The sequence below is a fragment of the Pituophis catenifer genome, unplaced genomic scaffold (genome assembly GCF_029215685.1).
Source record: "Pituophis catenifer annectens isolate HBS135680 unplaced genomic scaffold, rPitCat1.0.hap2 SCAF_2, whole genome shotgun sequence".
Lineage (NCBI taxonomy): Eukaryota > Metazoa > Chordata > Lepidosauria > Squamata > Colubridae > Pituophis > Pituophis catenifer.
Window position 1 is genome coordinate 113,365,805 of NW_027256882.1, and position 15,256 is coordinate 113,381,060.

The window sequence follows — 15,256 nt, forward strand, 5'->3', positions numbered from 1 at the left end:
TTCCAAATAAAGAGTAAACAGCACTTCTCAAGAAGTGACATTTACAAGAAAATCATTAAGGTAGCGATAACCTCAGGCTTCTGTAGCTTGGATCCAATGTTTTAGAACTCAAAGTGAAAGAAGATTCTGATATTGCCTATGCTTAGTTTGTACGTGACCTTACCTATTTCCTTTAAAATGATTCACTGAGTATTATCTCTGGATTATTTCTCATTTATTCTTCAAGAGATGTGTACCATGATCTCCAAACTGACTTGTAGTGGCAGTATAGCTGAAAGATTTGTGCATTCCAAAATAAATAAATGAATAAATAATTCAGTGGTACTGGATGGGGGAGAATATTAAATATCTTCAACTGTTTAATCTGTAATTTTAATTTATTTTTCCCCCACTCAAAATTGAAATCTTTTGTTGGATGTTAGGTTACTTTTCCTAGTTTATGAGAGTTTTGTACTTCCTACTTTCTTTGAAGTTTAATGAAAGAAGCCATCTGGATCTGTCATTAAACTTCAAAAAAAGTGCAACTACCGTGTTTCCCCGAAAATAAGACATGTCTGGATACTAAGCCCAATCGGGCTTTTCAGTGCATGTGATAATATAAGCACCACTACCCCCGCAAAATAAGCCCCCCCCCAACTTCTTACACACATGCATAGCCAGTCCCGCCATTTCCTCTGGTTGCTTGCCGCGCAACCAAAATGAGTTGAGGAGGTGAGATCAGATGAGAGGGGGGGAAGGTGGGACATGCCCTCCCCTCCCTGTTCTTCGCGCTGGCCAAGCGGCCCAACATGTCCCACCCGACTCCAATGGCAACATCACCTGGCTGCTTCCCTTCCCCTCCATCTCTTTATCGAGAGGGGTGGTGGGGCAGGGGAGAAGCAAGATGAGTGGAGTGAGACATGGCTTCCCTTGCCATCTCTTCTCTCCCCCTCGCTGGGCATGACAAGGCTCCTGCCCCTTGCTTAGCCACCTGCCCCTTTTAGGTATGCAACTTGGGGGTGGCAGGTGGGACGGGCAAGAAGCGGGATGCAAGTCTTACCTTTCAAGCTCCGTCACTTTCCTTGCAGTTATGTCCAGGGAAACACACTGTAAAAGAAAACCTTCTCACGAGTTCAATCACACTTCTTGAACTCGTGAGAAGGTCTTTTACAGCGTGTTTCCCTGGACACAAATGTGAGGAAAGTGATGGAGCTGGAAAGGTAAGACACACATCTTGTGGCCCAACACATCCCACCCCACCCCAATGGCAACAGCAGCATGGCTGCTTCCCTTCCCCACCATATCTTTATCGAGAAGGGTGGTGGTGTGGAGGAGAAGCAAGATATGTGGAGCAAGACATGGGTCCCCTTGCCATCTCTTCTCCCCCCCTCGCTGGACATGTCAGGGCTCCTGCCCTTTGCTTAGCCACCCGCCCCCTTTAGGGATGCAATTTGGGGCTGGCAGGTGGGATGGGCGAGAAGCAGGATGCAGGTCTTACCTTTCAAGCTCCATCACATTCCTCGCTGTTGTGTCCAGGCAAACACGCTGTAAAAGAAAACCCTCTCACAGGTTCAATCAAACTTTTCGAACTCGTGAGGTCTTCTTTTACAGCATGTTTCCCTGGACACAACAGCGAGGAATGCGACAGAGCTGAAAAGGTAAGACGCGTGTCCTGCTTCTCACCCGCCCTACCTGCCACCCCCAAGCTGCATTCCTAAAGGGAGCGGGTGGCTAGCGAGGGGCAGGAGCCCTGTCATGCCCAGCGAGGTGGGGAGAAGGGATGGCAAGGGGAGGCATGCATCTCGCTTCTCCACCATCCCACTGCCCCTCTTGATAAAGAGATGGTGGGGAAGGGAAGCAGCTGTTGCCATTCGGGTGGGATGGGACGCGTTGGACAAAGAACAGGGAGGGGAGGTGACAGCAGTGACAGGACATCCAGTCTCACCTCCTGCACCCCCAAAATAATAAGATCCCCCGATAATAAGGCCAAGCCCTTATTTGGGGGGTCAAAAGAAAGTAAGATCCTGTCTTTTTTCAAGGAAACATGGTATATACTGATATAAAGTGTGCATTAAGCATAGAGCTATGGAATTTCATGTTGCAGAAAAAGTCTGGACAGCCTGGGATGCTAGTACTACTAGTATCGGATAATTGGGAATTATTTAAGGATACTTTTCAATTTAGAATAGAATAGAATAGAGTTGGAAGGGACCTTGGAGGTCTTCTAGTCCAACCCCCTGCTTAGGCAGGAACCAGTATTGGAGCATTTACAACTTCTGGAGGTTGTTCCACTGATTAATTGTTCTGTCAGGAAATTTCTCCTTAGTTCTAGGTTGCGTCTCTCCTTGATTAGTTTCCACCCATTGCTTCTTGTCCTATCCTCAGCTGCTTTGGAGAATAGCTTGACTCCCTCTTCTTTGTGGCAGCCCCTGAGATATTGGAACACTGCTATCATGTCTCCCCTAGTCCTTCTCTTCATTAAACTAGGCATACTCAGTTCCAGCAACCATTCTTTATATGTTTTAGCCTCCAGGTCTCTAAAACATACTCTTAATGTCCCAATCTGAGTTTCAGTTGTAAAAGAGAAATCCAGAACATTTGAAAGATATTTTTGTGTGTGACTTTTGAAAATCCTGAGGCATAATTAGTGGTTGATCATTGCTGAAGATCAGAGTCTGGCCAAATAAATCTTGATGTATTCAAGCAAGGTAAGTTCTTTTTTTTTTCCCTGAAAATGATTTTGTTTGTTTGTTGAGAAAGCCATTTCCGCTCCATTCTCTTTATATATGGATAAAACCACGAATCTAGTTATTCCCCCCTCCATGTTCATATTTTTTTTCTAGTCTTATTGTATACATCAGTGACATTGAGGTAATTCTTACAGAAAAGTCCAAGAAGGCTCTCTTTTATCCACTTCTTGATCAGAACATGAAACCAAGCAATTATTACTATTGCATAACTGCTATATAATATTCATAAATGTTCTCGGTGTGGTTCAGGAGTGATAATGAGATCAGCTTTCTAAAGAACTTCTGTCTCCTGTGGAAACATCTGAAATTACTGATGACGTAGCTTGGGACAGAACAAGGAAATCCCATTTGATGATTACTATCTCCTCCATAATGCAATTGGTGAGATCCCAAAATTCATCCAAATGTATTCAGTCGTAAGACTAAAAGAGGAAGTGCTTAAGGCTTTATCTCAGGAGTTATTATACTAGCAGCTTGTTTGTTGTGTTCAAACTAGACACCTGCCTCCTTTGAGGATGATGCATATTAGGGGATTCAAAGCACAAAAGATCAAGTCTGAACTGAAGAGCTTCCCGGTTTTCTTCCACCCCAATGGTATAAAGCAGGAGATCTTTTGTTATTTGGAGAGGAGCTGTTAAAAGTTTTGCCAATGATAGTTTTGTTACTTTTCCTTCAGTTTTCTTAACTGTAAGATGCCAGACTGAGGTCAAGAAGCATTGTTCCCAACTTTATCTGACTACCAATGTCAGACAAATTTCACTGGCTTCGTAGTGTCACTGTTAAAGCAAACCAAATCATGAGTAACACTTCTATTCATAGCTCTTATAAATAAATAAAAAATGCAGCAATAAGAATAAGAAGTTAACTGGCGTCTCATGAAACAGGAAGTGGAAATAAAGCATATGTACCACTGTGATTAGGTGAATGGCAAATCTTCCAAGTTAATTTTTTCCCCCATTTCTTATTTTTGTGAATTTGATTCATCAGACTTGACAGCTTTTTTTAAAAGTTTACATTGAAATAAAATTGTTTGCATCAGTGGTGAAATCTAAATTTCTTTCCTACTGGTTCTGTGGGCATGGCTTGGTGGCTGTGGCTTGGTGAGGGGGTGGGCGTGGCTATGTGACCATGTGACTGGGGGATCAAAAGACAGAAACTCACTAAGAATGTCCTAAAATCTGAATCCAAGCTGATTTATAATAAACATCGTTAATTCATCTCTTATGGTTTCTTGTAAATGAACATCTGGTGCCAGCAGAAAAGCTGAATTCCTGTGTAGCATTGATAATGTGCTAGATATCCAGAGATGGCCAAACAAATCAAATAAACAATCCCTCAGAACATCTTCTATATCAATCTTTCTCAATCTTTTTTTTTTTTTTTTTTACCACGGACCTCCTTTAAATACATTTTGTGGCCATGGACCATGGCCACAGACCCCCAAGGTTTAAGATTTAAATCTGGAATTAAAAATATAACCCATTTAAACAATGGCAGAAGGATATTTCCAAGTTTATATGGCAAGGGAAAAAAACCAAGAATTAGATACAAGCTATTACAAGATGCTAAGGAAAGAGGGGGTTTGGGTTTACCAAACCTGAAATTATATTTCAAGGCATGCTGTCTGGCCTGGTTAAAAGAGTGGGTGAACCTACAGAACAAGAGGTTACTTCAATTAGAAAGCATGAATTAGGGTTTGGCTGTCACAATTATCCATGGTGTATATGTGTGTGTGTGTGTGTGTGTGTGTGTGTGTGTGTGTGTGTGTGTGTCTTCTCAAGTTTTCGCGGGTGTGTGTATATAAAAAGTTAAAATCTTGGGTGTTTTCCCGCATCATTAAAAGTCTGTTAATTGTTTGGGATTTTGGAGGATTTTAAGCTGGGATTTTAGCCAGGATTTTAAGTATTTCAATTAACAGACTTTTAATGACGCGGGAAAACACCCGAGATTTTAACTTTATATTTTCTGCAGGAAAAACACACATAAATCCTATGAAGAAGTAAGAAAATAGCTAGAAATAGGGCTGCAGAAAAACCTTGGTTACGTAGGAAAAACCTGGCTAGAGGAAAAACACACATAAATCCTACGAAGAAGTAAGAAAATAGATACTATACCTTTACAGGGAGGATACATGAGATGTGGGTGTGGCTTACTGATGAAGGCTAACGAGCTAGAAATAGATCTATATAAGTCTCTCACCTGGCAGCAGGAACTTGCTGGCTACCAGAAAAGAAAAAAGCCCAGAATCGAAGCCAGGTTTTACCTACATAAGCTACGATGTTATGCAGCCCTGGTTCTGTGAAATCTCATTCACAAGTTTCTGGGCTTTTTGTTTCTTGCTGACAGACAGCAAACTCTGTGCTGCCCTTTGGGAGACTCAGATAGCTATTTCTGCCTTATAAGGGTTCGTCAGTGAGCCACACCCTCTTCTCAGGTATCCTCCCTGTAAAGGTACAATGTTTCTTTTTCTTTCTTTTTCGTAGGCTTTTATGTGCATATTCTTTCTAGCCAGGTTTTACCTACGTAAGCTACGATGTTATGCAGCTCTGGTTCTGTGAAATCTCATTCACAAGTTTCTGGGCTTTTTGTTTCTTGCTGACAGACAGCAAACTCTGTGCTGCCCTTTGGGAGACTCAGATAGCTATTTCTGCCTTATAAGGGTTCGTCAGTGAGCCACACCCTCTTCTCAGGTATCCTTCCTGTAAAGGTACAATGTTTCTTTTTCTTTCTTTTTCATAGGCTTTTATGTGCATATTCTTTCTAGCCAGGTTTTACCTACGTAAGCTACGATGTTATGTTAGCTTGATAGATGTTTATAGAAATGGCTAGTTTATATTACTATGAAAAAGCAAAAAGTTGTGGTTTGATGTTAATGCTTTATTTTGTTGCAACAGAGGGAGTCAGACGTCAATATTTTTTTCCTTTTTCCCAATCCTTCCTCACTTCTCTTTCCCCTCTTTCTCCCCACTGTTATCCTATTTACTTTTGTATTTTGTATCATCTTATAACCTGATAAAATGTTTAATAAAAAAGACTTAAGATTTAAATCATAACATTTCTTCAAGCCTTCATGGACCCCCTGTGATAATACTGCCGCCCCAAGAGACCCACCGACCACAGGCTGAGAATCACTGTTCTAGATTGATAAAACTAGTGAAGACAAGTATTACTAGTTTGTCAAACCACAGAGTCAGCATATAGCTAAAATTGTGCCATCAGATTTACAGTATTTATAAATCTGTAATCAGATTTACAGATTTACAGTTATTTATTGTCATTGTTAAAAATGAATCAATAAAACAAAATAAAAATGGATGCTTTGAAATCATCACCAGAAGCTTGATGGAAATGTGGAAGGCCAATGGGAACACTTTCAACAAAAAAAAAATCATTGCACTTGAGAGAAGTTGGTTGTTATGAAAAAGAAAATGAACAGCAAACAGCACTGTGAATTGATGAATTATTATTATTATTATTATTATTATTATTATTATTATTATTAATAATAATAATAATAATAATAATAATATTATTAATATTATTATTATCTTTTATTCATTAAAAATTAAACTCAGTCAACTGGACATTTAAAAATGTGTCACAAATACCATTGCCTGGTGCTAATGGTTGATATGGGTTGCTGCAGGCATCTTAGGTATCAACCAAGTATCTTCTTAAAATATATAATGTTCTGAGTAGCACAGTTTTTTCCAGTTCCGCTGGTGTTATTGTGGGAAGTTGCAATTTCTTGAAGTGTTTTGTGAAATTCTTGGACATGGTACCAAGTGTCCCGATGACAATGGATATCACTTTGACATGTTTCATCCATAGTCATGTAGTTTCTATGGCCAGGTCACGATATTTCATGATTTTTTCCAGTTCTTTTTCTTCGACTCTGGCGTCTCCTAGTACCGTGATGTCAATAAATTGTATGTTTTGGTTTTCGACAGCTGTGATATCTGGCGTGTTGTGTTCCAAGTGAAGATCCGTCTTCATTTGAAAGTCCCACAAGATCTTCACCTTCTCATTTTCTAAAACTTTTTCCACTTTATGTTCCCATGACATTTTGGATACAGGTAAATCGTATTTTTTACATAATGACCAGTGGATTAATTTAGAAACTCGATCGTGTCTAGCTTTATAATCAGTTTGTGCGATTTTGCTGCATTCACATATTAAATGTGAAACAGTTTCGACTTTGTTGTTGCAAAGTCGGCAGTTTTATTATTATTATTATTACATTCGTAGATGAAGAAAGTTTTTAACATTCCATTTCACAAAAGTGAGTTCCATTGTGTACTGTGAAAAAAAATGTAACGTAGGATAGATTGTCTCCTATAAAAGGAGAGTGAGAGCTTCAAGAAGTGTAACAGACCTGAAACAAATCAGTCTTGTGACTTTTGTATGTTGTCTGAATCTTGGACTGAAATGTGTCTGAGGCAGAAGAAACAAATGAGTTAAATGCCAGTATGTTGACTTTCTAAGTAATTATTGATAATTACTTATTCTAATATGGCTGGCAACAGAAGTTGTTGCTCAAAATTGAAAGATATGGGATCTAGGTTATGTCATGATACTCCATCAATCGGCATAGAGGCTAATTAAAAACAAATGAGACCAGCAGATTATAGTGAGAAACATGGCTTTACAGGGATCAACAAAGAAATTTGGAAACAAAGCAAAATATGTGGGAAAATTGCAGCCAATTTGGCATGAAGAATACTTTTAAACAATGTCCAGTATAGGGGCAATGGATTTACCATTTTTTTATGTTTAATTTTGAGTGGGATTCCACTATTGTAGACATAACCAGTGTGCAATTTTGGAGTCTTTCTGGATTCATGGATCCTTCTTAAGCAGGAATCCATGGAGGCATCCATGGAGAGGGAACTACTGCACAGCTTCATGTTGTGTGCCAATTGCACTCTTTCCTAGACCAGAGGGTAGTGTGCATGATCACTCTTACTTAGTCAGCTCCTAAATGGATTGCTGCAATGTGCTGCCTTGAAGAGCATCTGAAAGCTGCAACTGATCCAGATGCAATGATGTAGTCTATGATGACAATATCTTGAATCACAAATATTACACTTTTATTACACAAGCTGCATTGAATCCCAGGAGATTTCCAGGTATAAATCAAGCTCTGGTTATCCTTGCTAAAGCCCTTCATGGTATGGTGCCAGGATATTTAAAGAAACATCTCTCTCTCTCTATATATATATATATCTCCCTCTCTCCCTCCATCCCTCCCTCTCTTTCTCTTTCTTAGTCTCTGCTCATTCTACTAGATTTGTGGGATATGTTTCAGGATTCATCAATGGAAAAAATGTCATCTAGCATTATTCAGGGCAGAAGCTTGCCTTTTGGGTCACACTGTTTGTCCTCTGGAAGACCTGACTCTCTGAGATCAGATTGGCCTCAACTCTACTGGCCTTTAAGAAAGTGCTAAAGATCTGGGTACTTGTGGTTGTGATTATATCAGTTTGGTGGCTATGTAAATGAATAAATAGGTAGCTAACAGAGTTGGGTTTCACTTACCTTTACTACCGGTTTGCATCGGGAGCACACATGCTTCTGCGCATGCGCAAATCACCCATGATGATATTGTGATGGGTGGGCAGAGCCTCCCGCCGGTTTTACTACCGGTTCTATAGAACCGGACCAAACCGGGAGCAACTCACCACTGGTAGATAGGTACATGATAGATAGATGGATGGATGGATGGATGGATGGATGGATGGATACTGTAGATAGATAGATGATAGAGATGAATATCATCTCCAGCTGTTTCTAAATTTTTCAAAAAAGCCATTCCACTCTGGATCTAAATATTGTTTTCTTTTTGTTTGCCTATTTTAAATGCCTCTAGGAAACTACATACTTATTAGCCTGACATCAATACCTGGTAATATTCTTCAATGCCTGGGAAGATAATCAAGCAATGAATCTGTGAATGCCTAGACATTCACAGGCAAACAAAATCAACCAGAAGCCAACATGAGTTTGTCAAAAACAGATCATGCTAGACAAATCTTATTGCATTTTTGACAAGTGACTAATTAGTGGGCCAGCAAAATGCTGTAGATAAAATTTATTTGGACTTCAGTAAGGCATTTGATTAATAGACCACAACCTACTACTTGATAAGATAGAAAAATGGGTTAGACAGCATCACCATCAGATGGATTCGTAACTGGCTGATCAACCACACTAAATATGTAGTCCTTAATGGAACTGTATCAACATGGAGGAAAGTATGCAGTGAAGTACCCCAAGGCTCTGTCTTAGGCTTAGTACTCTTCAATATCTTCATCAATGAATTGGATAAGGGGATAGATAGGGAACTCATCAAATTTTCAGATGACACCAAGGTGGCAGGAATAGTCAACATAGATAGGCTCAAGATACAGAAGTATCTCACCAACTTGAACATTGGATCCTCTCTAGCAAAATGAAATTCAATCGTGAGAATATAAAGTTCTACATTTAGGCAAGAAAAACAAAATGCACAGATATAGAATAGATGGTACCTAGTTCAATAGTAGTAACTGTGAGAGGGATCTAGAAGTCCTAGTAGACAACCACTTAAATATGAGTCAGCAGTGTGCTGCAGCTACCAAAAAAGCCAATGCAGTCCTAGGCTGAATTAACAGAGGAACAGACTCAAGATCACGTGAAGCATTAGTACCATTTCATAATGATTTGATGAGACCAAACTTGGTATATTGCAACCAATTTTGGTTACCACAATATAAAAAAAGATGTTAGAAAGAGTGCAGAGAAGAGCAACAAAGATGTTTAGCGGACTGGTGTCTAAAACATATAAAGAATGGTTGCAGAATTGTGTGTGTAGTTTAATGAAAAGGAGGACTAGGAGTAATATTATAGCAGTGTTCCAATATCTAAGGGGCTGCCACAAAGAAGAGGGGGTCATCCTATTGTCCACCTAAAGGCAGGACAAGAAACAACAGATGGAAACTAATGAAGGAGAGAAGCAACCTAGAACTAAGGAGATATTTCCTGATAGTTAGAACAATTAATCAGTGGAACGACTTGCTTCCAGAAGTTGTGGGTGCTCCAATACTGAAAGTTTTTAAAAAGAGATTGAGCCCATTTACTTGAATAGTATAAGATTTTCTGCTTGAGCAGAGAGTTGGATTGGAAGACCACCAAGGTCCCTTCCAACTCTGCCATTTACATTCGGCCAACCACATCAATTGTTTAAATTCCTTTTTGATGGAAAAAAAAGAAAGAAAAGGTGCTAATCTTTTTTAAACATCATATATAGTATGATGATTAAACATTTATCAACATTTCTAGGATGTTGTCCAAGTATTTAAAAATATCTCCATGCAAAGTAACTGATGGTAAATGTCATGAATTCCATGCAAAGCAGCTGATGACATACACACTTTGAGTAACAGCAAAATAACAATGTATTTACTGGCATCAATGATGGACAGTTGTAATGACTTGTATTAGATCCACAAAACAGTTCCTAAGAAGTGGGGGGGGGGAATCAATTGAAACCTTACAATATTGGACCCTACCTGTAAACATTCTCTCTGTAAACATTTTCCTATATGAAGAACATGGATAGAGACCCTTCCTTGAGATAACATAAAATTATTATGGTTCCTGCCTAAATATGACATATAAATTATATACTTTGTATACAAGTCATAGAATCATGGGTCTGGAAGGGACCTTGGAGATCTTCTAGCCCAAGGCAGGAATTCTTATGGCATCCTGCACAAATGGTTGCCTAATCTTTTCTTGAAAACCACCAGTGATAGACAAACCACAACTCTGGGAAACAAGCTGTTCCATTGATTAATCCTTTTTACTGTCAGGAAGTTCCTCCTTATTTCCGGGTTGAATCTCCCTCTGATGAGCTTCCACCCATGGCTTCTTTTTTTTTATTTTTTTTTATTTTTTATTTTCAAATTTATATACCGCACCTTCTCCCGAGGGACTCAGGGCGGTGTACAGCCAGACAAAATACAAACATTAAAAACAATTAAAAAGATATATATTAAATTGGCCCCAATTTAAAATAACAAACCAATTAAAAATATTTAAAAAATATATTAAGCTTGCTGAAAAAAGAAAGTTTTAAGGGCATGGTGGAAGGCATCGAGGTCTTGGATTCTCCTCATCTCTGGGGGCAGCTTATTCCAGTGTCAGGTTTTCAGGCTGTCTTCAAAGGCACAGCAGCCTAGGCCAGGCACCATCTCCCGGCCCTCGAATGAGTGACAATGGGTGGCATGGGAAAAGGAAGCGTTCGCAGTGAGGTGGGCGCTGTTGACCTGGCGACATCTGCTAGAAGGAGGCCAGAGACCGTTTGAAGTTTGGACTGACCATAAGAATCTGGAGGCCCTCAGGACCCCACGGAAGTTATCACCCAGGCAAGTCCGGTGGGCCCAATACTTCAATCATTTCAACTTTGAGCTGAAGCACATCCCAGGGGGAAAAACGTTCTGGCTGATGCCCTCTCCCGAATGCCCCAATACAACAGTGAGTGAGAGCAGGTAGTGAATGCCATCATCCCCTCTGCCCAAGGGGTGGGTCAAGTAGTCACCAGACGGCAGCGTCGTGACCAGCAGGGCCAACCAGCAAGTGACTTAACGATAAGGCTCAAAACGGAAACATTGGCGGACCCCTGGTTCCGAGACAATCAACATCTCTTGACAAAAAGGGATGACCTAACATGGAAAGGGATGAAACTCTATATCCCAAAGACTCTACACACCCTGGGTCCTCAAGAGGAGCCACGATGTTAAGCCAGCAGGGCATTTTGGTTTCCTAAAGACTCTGCATTAGTACGAAGACAGTTTTGGTGGCCCCACATGAGAAAAGACATAGACAGCTATGTAAAAAGTTGTACCATCTGTGCCACGATGAAAACCCGACCAGGAAGACCTCCCGGGCTGCTGCAGCCAGTAGCTGAACCGACAAGACCATGGGAGGAGATGCATTTATCCTAGTGCTGACATCCAGAGGGTAGGTGCCCCCACAGAGAAGGCCCTCCCACTGGGGATCACCAGCCTACATTGTTTGGCTGATGGCACCCTGAGGAGGCCCTCTCTGTGGTAGTGCACAGGTCGGTGGAAGGTCATCGGTAGCAGCATGCGGTCTCGAAGATAACTAGGTCCTATGCCATGGAGCCCTCTAAAGGCGTTAACCAACACCTTGAAGCGCACCCGGAAGACCACTGGGAGCCAGTGCAGTTCACATAGGAGCGGTGTTATGTGGGAGCGCCAGGCGGCTCCCATGATTACCCGCGTGGCCGCATTCTGGACCAGTTGGAGCCTCCGGGTGCTCCTCAAGGGGAGCCCCATGTAGAGAGTGTTGCAGTAGTCCAGGTGCAAGGTGACGAGGGTGTGAGTGACTGTGCACAGGGAATCCCGATCAAAGGGCCGCAACTGGCGAATCAGGCGAACCTGACAGAAGGTCCCCCTGGCTACAGCCATCAGATGTTCCTCCAAGGACAGCTGCGTATCCAGGAGGACTCCCAGATTGTGCGCCCTCTCCACCGAGACCAAAGACTTGCCCCCAATAGTCAGTGATGGAGTCAACTGACTATATTGGGATGCTGGGAACCACAGCCACTCAGTCTTGGAAGAGTTGAGTTTGAGCCTGTTCCTCCCCATCCAGATCCGCACAGCCTCCAGGCACTGGGACATCACTTCAGGGGCATCGTTGGGGTGGCCTGGGGTGGAGATGTACAGCTGGGTGTCATCAGCGTACTGATGGTACTTCACCCCAAAGCCATGGATGATCTCACCCAGTGGCTTCACATAAATGTTGAACAGAAGGGGCGAGAGGACTGACCCCTGAGGCACTCCACAAATGAGAGGCCTCGAGGTCAATCTCTGCCCCCCTGCCAACACGAACTGCAACCGGTCTGAGAGAAAGGAGGAGAACCACTGTTTTTATCTTGCCCTCAAGTGCTACAGAGAATAAATCAACTCCTCTTCGTTGTGATAGTTGTTCTAATATTGGAAGATTGCTAACGTGTTTCCTCTGAGCCTTCCTATCATTAGGCTAAACATACTTAGTTCCCTTAGCCATTCATCATATGATTTATGACCTTTGTTGCTCTTCTCAGCTCTCTTTCTATGGTAGACCAGAACTAGACACAATATTTCAAGTGTGATCTCACTAATGCAGCATAAAATGGTACTATCACTTCTAATGATTTTGATACTATCCCTCTGTTGATGCAGCCTAGAACTGTGTTGGCTTTTTTGGCATATTTACTGACTCATATTTAGGCAGTTATCCACCAGGACACCTAGATCCCTCTTGCAATTACTACTGTTGAGCCAGGTACTTCCTATTCTATTTGGTTTTTCCTGCTTAAGAGCAGGATGTTACTTTTCCACCACAGAACTTCATTTTGTTGGATAGGATCCAATGTTCAAATCTGTTAAGATCCTTCTGAATCTTGAGTCTACCATCCAAATGGTTGACAATTCCACCCAGCTTGGTATTATCTGCAAATTTGATGAGTTCCCTTTCTATTTCCTCATCCAAATTGTTTATGAAGATGTTGAAGAGCATCAGCCCAAACATCGGATACCTCATTGCATACTTTTTTATATGTAAATATAGCTCCATTTAGGACTTTATGCTTAGTGAGATTGGTCAGCCAACTGTGAATCCATCTGGTGGTGGTCTAATCCATATTGTTCTATCTTACCAAGAAGTGGTCTACTTTGTCAAATGCCTTATTGAAGTCCAAGTATACTATATCCACAGCATTTCCCTGATCTACTAATCTCTTTAACAAAGAAGGTAATAAAAACCTATGCTGGGTTCCAATAATCGCCTTATTCATTTTCAGTTGGTCACAAATCCACTGTTTGATTACTTTTCCAGAATTTTCCCAGGTATTGATGTCAAGCTGATTGATCTTTAGTTTCCTAGATCCATTTCCCCCACCCCCCCCACATTTTTTGAATATTGGAATCACATCAGCTCTTTTACAATCCTCTGGCATTCACCCATGTTCCAGGAGCTCTGAAAGATTTCATTCAGTGGATCCGAGATCACATCTGCCAACATCTTTTATACCTTAGGATGTAAACCATCTGGTCTCAAAGATTTGAATTTGTCAAAAGCAGATAGGTGTTCTCTTATCAATTTCTTGCCTACTTTGATGTGCATTTCTAATCTTTCTTCTATGGTGCTTTTAATGTCTTGGGCTATTTTTTCCTTTTTACGTAAAGACATATGCGAAGAAGGACTTAAGCCGTTTTGCTTTTTTTCACCTTCTTGCCACCTTCTCCCATTAGTGGATCCACCATTTCCTTGACTTGCTCCTTACATATTGAAATAAACCTTTTTGTTATTTTTGGCATTTGTTGCAAGTCTTAGTTCATTCTGAGCCTTAGCCTTCCTGACTCTCTTTGCAGATTTGGGCTACTTGCTGCATTCTGCTCTAGCTGTACAGTATGCACCTCTTTCCATTTTTTAATACTTGTCCTTTGTGTCCCCCAGTTTGTCAGAGAGCTTTTTGTGCAAACATGCTGGTCTCATTTGAAATCTTTTTTTCTTTCTCTGTAGTACTGATTTTTTGTTTGGGCCTTTATTATCTCAAAGTCCAGTCCCTTAAAGTTTAAACAGTAGTCTGACTTTGTTTAGTTATATGTGTCTGCATCATGGTAAATTCTAATGTGATATGGTCCAGCATTAAATCCAGTATTGCTGACCCTCTAGTACCCCCATGTATCTTTTGGGAGACAAAGTTGTTAGCTAGGCACATCTGGAACCTGTTTAATTTCCCACTCCCTGAACTGTTTGTTTCCCAGTTGATGTCAGAGTAGTTAAAATCTCCCATTACAACACTGGTGTGTTTCCTGCATGCCTCAATTAATCCTTTTGTGAAAAGGTTATCCATTTCCTCAGCTTGGTTAGATAGCCTGTTAGCAATATAGATAACCTATAGCAATGTTGTTATCTCCCCCCCCTAAAATTCATTCAAATAATTTCAAGATGCTTTGATCCTTGATATTGTGTATGCCAACTCTGGGTATGTCAGAACTTGACAGTGTATTTCTGCAGAGATCTAGCAGTTCTTTACATACATTGCAACTCCTCCCCCTCTTTTGTTGAATCTGTTTCCTTTGAACAATGTATATCCTAGTAGTATATTCCAATCATGGGTTCCATGTCACCAAGTGTCAGTAATAGCTACAATATCATACCTTATGTATTGAAACCTCAATTTCTCCCTCTTTGGTCCCCATATTTTGAACATTAGGATATAGGCATCTGAACCCTTTATGTCTAACTCTGCATTTGCTTCCTGTATCTCCTGTTACATGCCTGAGTACCCCTTACTTCTTACTACTCCCTTCCTCATTGTTTGATTTGTTGACTTGGGATATATGCTTTGCTCCTAAAAATTGATCTCACTCCCCTCCAGATTAATTTGAAGACCTATGGATGCCAAGTCAACATTCTCCCTGGTCTGTGAGATGCAGCCCATTCCTTGTCAGAAGCCCTTCCTGTAGCTAATG